General features: G+C 44.1%; 1 long non-coding RNA gene across 4 annotated transcripts; it reads left to right on the top strand.

Moving 5' to 3' along the window:
• The first annotated feature begins 732 nt into the window (after positions 1 to 732).
• On the top strand, positions 733 to 6,611 carry LOC111257892. Of its 4 annotated transcripts, XR_002678498.1 has the most exons (6): positions 733 to 1,090; positions 1,726 to 1,881; positions 2,212 to 2,299; positions 2,445 to 2,754; positions 6,104 to 6,279; positions 6,389 to 6,611. It is a non-coding gene; the product is annotated as an uncharacterized LOC111257892 (long non-coding RNA). The 4 variants fall into 4 exon arrangements; XR_002678496.1 differs by having other exon boundaries at positions 2,212 to 2,754; XR_002678497.1 differs by having other exon boundaries at positions 1,726 to 2,299.
• The last annotated feature ends 288 nt before the right edge of the window (positions 6,612 to 6,899 follow it).

Here is a 6,899-nt window from a genome sequence, read left to right as displayed (position 1 = left end):
AAGTGTCCACTGATGTTAGAGACTTGCAAGATGATCTTAGGTACAAAGAATTACCAATCAAGATTCTGGGCACACTTAGAAAGCAAACAAGAAATTCAACAGTCAACTTATCCCGTGTGCAATGGAGTCGACACGGTGAAGCAGAAGCTACTTGGGAACGAGAAGATGCTCTAAGAAAAGAGTTCCTCCATCTATTTAGGAACCAGTGGAATCTCGAGGATGAGATTCATTTTAAGTGGGGTAGGTTTGTAACAGCCCAAAAATTCAAATCTAAAAATCATTTGAACTCCAAAACTTCAAAATCTATTTTAAAATCTAATTTCAAAATATTGCAAAAACCATTCTCGAGCTCAATTCCTTTTCATCCAAAATCCATGCCAAGTCTAATCTCCCCTTTAATTCATTTGTCTTTCAAAATCAGTGCCAACAACTTCTCTCTAACCTTTCTATTCTCCCTAAGCGATCACCATCAACCTCCTAATCCATTTCTTCATGTGTGCTCTCACGCACAAGCTTGCCACCTTGCTACACACAGCTTGAGCATGCACACAGCATGCATCGTATGCACATACAAAGCAGCACAGAGCAATGAACAACAACAACACTAACACCGCATGCAAGCTCCACACGCCAGGCACCCTTGCCATGCTCTCTTTGCTCTGCTCGAGCGACAGCCTGGCCCCACGAGGTGACCACACCCTACCACCCGGCACCACGCTGTGCCGCCCCTTGCTGTGTTCCCACCTCAACCACGCCGCTGCATTCAAAGCTTGCCAGCCCTGCCGCCTTGTTGCGCATGCCATCAACGCCGCGTCGCATCAGCGCCACCGCTGCGGCAAGCCGACGCTCGCAAGCTACCGCTCAGCCACAGCGCCGCCATTCCTAGCAAGCGGGTGAGCCGTTGGCACAGCACTGCCCTCGCCGCCTGTAAAAGCCACCCCTAGCTGCTCTCCGTCGCCATCCCGAGCTCGCTGAGCCGCCTCGCTTCGCCGGTCATCTCCCTCCTCACTCCAATTTCTCCCTCCTCTGTTCTTGCACTCTCCCTCGTCGATCTCCAACGACAAGCCACCACAGCTCAATTAGTTCGTCGGTGAGCACCTCCACACACTCCTCTACCTTCCCCAAACAATGGCCCTCCACATCCTTGCCTACACCGAGCTCCCCAAGAACTCCAGAGCCGCATCCATGGCTGCCCCGTGGCCGACCTCCTTCCACCCCCTCACCCCGGCCAAGAAACCCCAAAATTGAACACCCTCGTCCCTCTCCCTCTCCCTATGCCCTTGGATTTGGAAACGGTGGCCGGAATCCCCCCCACAGTGAAGCTCCAATGAGCTTCGGCCGCCTCCCATGGCGGACGAGCCTGAGGAGCACAAGCTCCAGTACCCTCCGTGTCCCTCCCCCTGTTATTTCTATCATGGGCCCTTGCCAGAGACCTCAAATGTAAAACTAGCCCAAACCAGCACCTCAGGCCTATCACGGGTGAATCATAGCCCATGAGCTTCACTAGTAATTAAGCTATTTTATTTTTTCAGAATTTAATTAACAGCCAGACTTGCAAACACAATATATCAGCCATCCAAACTCCGATTCACTTAATTCTTCTTCCTAAATTCTTCTAAATTCGTATTCTATCTGTTCATCATATTCCCGTCTCCGTCCGAGCTTATTTTATTTTGTGTTTGTGCTTGTTTTTGTTCATTTGTCTTTCGCGTGCCGTCGCTGTAGCCGATGGAGTGACTGAGGAGGAGAACCAGTTTAGAGGCTAGTACTGCGAGCCAGAGTACAAAGGCCAGGACCACAAGCTGGAGCCGGAAGACCCGTACCACGAGCAGGAGCTTCCAGAAGGCTTTGAAGACGGCAAATCCAACCTATTCCCTTTTGGTCATATTTATCCCAGTTTTCAAATACAACCCGTAGAAGCCTTTTTATAAATTGCATCTAGCTATATTTATTTTCTCAGATTATTTTACTACTTGATATAGTTAAAACTAGGTTGGATAGCCACTCCTTAAATTCATATATCTTGATTATACCTTGATGACTTAGGATTTTTTGCTAGACATGATACGCTCTATTTCGCTAGACATGATGACTTGGGGGAGCTTCATTCTTCCAACGTGAACTATCACCTTACACCTTCACGTGCCATACTCCTCGTATTCTCTCGTTGAATACTATGGTTGACCATAAATTCTAAACCTATCCATGCAGGCATCCATCAGCTTGGGAAAACCTTCCTCATGCAAGCAATGGCTACGAGTCCAACCTTCTTCGGCCATCTGAGACAGAGGAAAGTGAGGTAAATCCTTTTGCAATAGATAAGAGAGGTTAAGAATTTTTGTAAAGTAGTTTTTCTAGTAAAATACATGGTCCCAAAACCTAAGGGTCGTGTCCTATAGCCAACTACAGCTCTGATACCCCATGAAGTGCTCTCATTTGCACAGGGACTAAATGTGATATAAATGCCAGTCCCAGAAAGGCTGGTACACACATTTATTCAACAGATAGTTCAAAAGTCATACAACTCTCTAGGGGGCGGTCGGGTAACATAGACCCAAAAGAGATACAACACAAACAGGCTGTAGATGCAACCTATGGACATCCTAGTCCATAAACAGCACGCAACACTGCATGACAGCGGAAACATCCTTAAGAGCCCAATGCCACAGGTAAGTTGGGTGCAGAGGCGACCTTCTACTCGAAAGCTTCACCAGCAACGCAGTCCGGGTCTTCCTTTGTATCAACAAAGCAAGGGTGAGTACATACATACTCAGCAAATCCAAGTAAAATTTGAAATTGTACTTAGTGAATTATGAAATTGTGAATGGTGAAATGTGAATTGTGAATTGTACTTAGTAAATTGTGAAATTGTACTTTGTGAATTGTGAAATTGGGAATGTCAATTCAATTTTAAATTTGAAATGTGAATTCTCAAAAGGGATGCATGTGAATTGTGTGGCAAACTTAATTTTCAAATTGTATATTGTAAATAGTTGAAATTATTACATGTGAAATGGTAAATTGTATATTGCATGAGAAATAGTACATACAACTCCATATGGAATTCTTTATATATTTATCACCTTTTAATTTATATGTAGAACTCGTAAATGGATTCCTCTCCATTTATACACCATAGGGATGCATCGAATGAAGGTGATGTATCCGAAAATGAAATGGACCAAATTGCATCCCAGATGTCGTCATTGGATGAAGCAAATATTGGTGTAGGATCAGGGGACGAAGATAATGTCAGAGATGAGATAGGAGCAAGGGCGTAGGTAGATGGCGTGTGGCAAGATCCTCTAGATACACACCCTTGGCCTTTGAGAGAAGGCTGTTCAACGGTGGATTTTAAACCTTATTACAATCCGAATCCAAGTGAGGTAATGCTGAATATAATTGCTGCCCAATATTTAGCGCACATTTTCATGTACTAAGTGCAATGACTTTGATTTGCTTAACCTTATGATTCGTGTAAATAGCTCCCACAAGAAGGAGTAAATGCCCTGCCGACCCCCTACCCCCTAGAGGAAGAACTTGAAGATAGTGACAGCTCGGCTCCCGAAGCTGAAACTACAACCTCTGGTAGTCAAAGTAAAAAAAAATAGGGTCAGCTAGGAAGAAACCAATACCCTAAAGGCCAATGGAGAGTCGATGTTATCAGCCCAATAGGAGAGCTCATAGAGCCTCCTTTGGTATGTTCAAAGTTTTGGAACGCAATAGGAGCAATAATTAGAACAAAGGAGATTTTGGATCCCTCAATCTCTGATTGGCTATTGGTTCCTAATGGGAGGAAAGAAGCGATGTGGAAGTATTTGAAACAAACATTTATTTTTCCTAAATCAAAAGATCTTAAGAAATGCGTAGAGCATTATGCCAGGAAGCAGCTCGGTGAAAGTTTCCACCGGTGGAGGGGTTAGCTGAATGACAAGTATTTCAAGAAGGGCAATGGAACAGTTCGTAAGGCAAAAGACCTCTCAGGAAGCTTTAGCCCTAAGCCAACATACATAAAGTTCACCTTGGGCCGGGTTGGTACCGAGGGAAGATCGATAAGTGGTGGCAGGATAGGGAGACAACAATAGCCGCGGGGCAACCCGACCCTTATGAAGGCTTGGATGAGCGTGTGGTTGGTAGTGGCTTCAAGCAAGGGAGCCTACAATGGTAGATGGTAAACCTATGTTTTCACAACCTGAAACCAATCAGGTGGCAAAAAGGATATACTAGCTTTCCGAGCTTCAGAGGAAAGGACAGTTCAATCAAAATAGGGACAAAGATGTGTTCAGTGCTTTCTTGGGACAAAAGAGCATGGAGGCCGCGTCAGAGGAGTTTCCTCAAAGTTGACCATTAGGGATGGGTTCGAGAGGGATAGGGCTAGCTATAAGAGCCACTCCCATTATGAGGACGATCTAAGAGAGGCGGCAAAGAAAGCACTAGAAGCTAGGTTTAAGGACTTTTTTGTGGCAGCACTTGCGGAGCAGCAACAAAGCAGTTAGGCCAATATACAGAGGCCGATGCTCATGATGCCACCTCCACTATTGGACCTTGCTCGTTGCACATTCCGGTTGGCAGAGCTGGCAAGAAAAAGGAGGTTTCCAAGGGCCTTGCGATTCCAGTTGGCGGTTTGTTTGAGGGAAAACCTATCTTGCACCTATATGCATGCGTAACAGTGCTAGAAATTAATTCAAACTATGGTGATCACGAGATAGACATTCCCAGTGGGGAAGGGATCCATTGTCTTGGACAAAGCATTGGCAATACCATACTGTGGCATAAATGAGATATCATACTATCTTCGGTTCCTTTTGAGCATGCACTAGTGGACTTGACACCACCGGCTACAAAATCACAACAACAACGGTTGGCCACACCACTAGCGCTAGCATCAGCATCACTACAACAAGAGCCTATGGACTGGCCGAAAGACCCTACAACACCAGCTCTAGCATCACCACAACAACAGGTGGGCCCACAAGAGCAGCCACAACAACAACAGGTGGACCTGCTAGAGCAGCCACAACAACAACAGGTGGATGCACATACAGTGCCTCGAGTCATACGGGCTTACGAGAAGGAAGAATCAGACATTGCAGTAAGATAGCATGCGAGCAACAAAGCAAACAAGCTGGCGGACAAAACGGCGGACAAGACACCAGACATCCGATGACCAGGATATTCCAAGCCCCACACTGACACAAAGTACATTGGAGTTGATGATATACCAGATTTACTGGATTGTCCTTGGAAATTTGAGTATGGCAAACCATTACTACCCAACTAGGCAATCGCATTGGTTCCAGGTGAAATGCAAAGGATGCACAGTTGGTACATGAGGGCATGCAGACTTGGGCTCAGAACCATGTGGGCACGGTACTCACCGGATGTGTTCGGACCTCCATTCGATGAGAATGCTGAGAATGCTAACCTCATCTTCGATTTTTGAGACATCCATGAAGTGTTCCACCTCTCAGAGCTAGATTTACAGCTCGTCAGATTGTGGTGCATGTAAGTGCTTCATCGATGCTAATATCTTGTATATATTCTATGGCCTGCATGTACTATGCATAACTAATTAATTGAGATACATACAGGATGCAAGAAAATGATGTGCATGTTGTAAAGGAGAAGACCGAATATCTTGATCCTTATGCTATTTGCAAAGTTAAGCACAACTTCCCGTGCAAGTGGGGAGATAGCCATGGCAAGCTAGCTAAGCTCAAGACACAGAAGGAGAGAAGGGCAAAACAACTAGAAGAAAAAAAAAGTTATGAAGAAGGTTTCAGCCTACATAGCGCATATGATGATTACGTGGCAAGATAGGCATTACATATGGGCACCCTACAACTTCTAGTGAGACTAATTTTCTACTATTTGTTATAATATATACACTTGCTCCTTCATGCCTGAAAAAACCTTATATAATATTGTTGTAGGGTCACTGGATTGCTTTTATGATATAACCAAAAGATAGAAAATGTGATTGTATTTGACTCATTGGATTATAACAAAAGTTAGTGAATTTCTTGTTACATACACTTACATTGTGCAAATTGTTCCCCCTAAAGATTACATATAACCTAACTTCTCATTTATTTCAAAACAGGGCTTACCCAGCACTACATTGCCAGAGGAGGGATTTATAACCCCGAGAGACAGGAAGAAATGGTTGTACGCACAAACTTTCCATGCCACAAGCAACCATCTAGTTCTGTACATTGCAGGTATTACGTGTGCAAGCACAGCAGGGTGCTCGGAAGATACACAACTAATCCTGAACGTGTAAGGGGCTACTCTTTCATATATAGGGATGTATATATATGTATATTGCATTCTTTTCTCCCTATCTAACACTTGCTTAATTTTTCTATGGATTTTAATTATACATTAGGCCTCGACTACACAGTTCACGTCTCCATGAGCAACAACTTCTAAATACAAACGCCAATTTATGTCGTTTCATTTTGCGTGAAGTGGTAAACCCGATGGGTATCTTTTATTACACTGAATATGAATTAGCACAAGATGATAAATACATTAGCCTCCATGAGTGGGAGAATCAAGTGTACCGCCAGGGCTAGCCTTCGTGAGTGGCAGAAAAACATGTTGTCAATGTGCACTCTAATTATGTATATATACGTTCTATTTCCTTATTATTATTTCGTATGCTGAATTTATATTTATGTAACATATATTCTATGTCGATCACTCTTCAATTCGGTCGCACACTAGACTGTTAGGGTGAAATTAGCGGGAACCAAAAGTCTTAAAAAATGGCGGGAAACAGTTTCGGCAAATTCAAATTTGAATTGCTGAATTTTTTGACGGAACAATATTTCCATGGGCGGGTCATAGCATCACCCGCCCCTGGGAAAGGCTTTACAGGAGCGGGCCTATTACCC

The sequence above is a fragment of the Setaria italica genome, chromosome VII (genome assembly GCF_000263155.2).
Source record: "Setaria italica strain Yugu1 chromosome VII, Setaria_italica_v2.0, whole genome shotgun sequence".
Classification (NCBI taxonomy): Eukaryota; Viridiplantae; Streptophyta; class Magnoliopsida; order Poales; family Poaceae; genus Setaria; species Setaria italica.
Note: the sequence above shows the minus strand (reverse complement) of the source record. Positions and strands in the feature narration are given on the sequence as shown.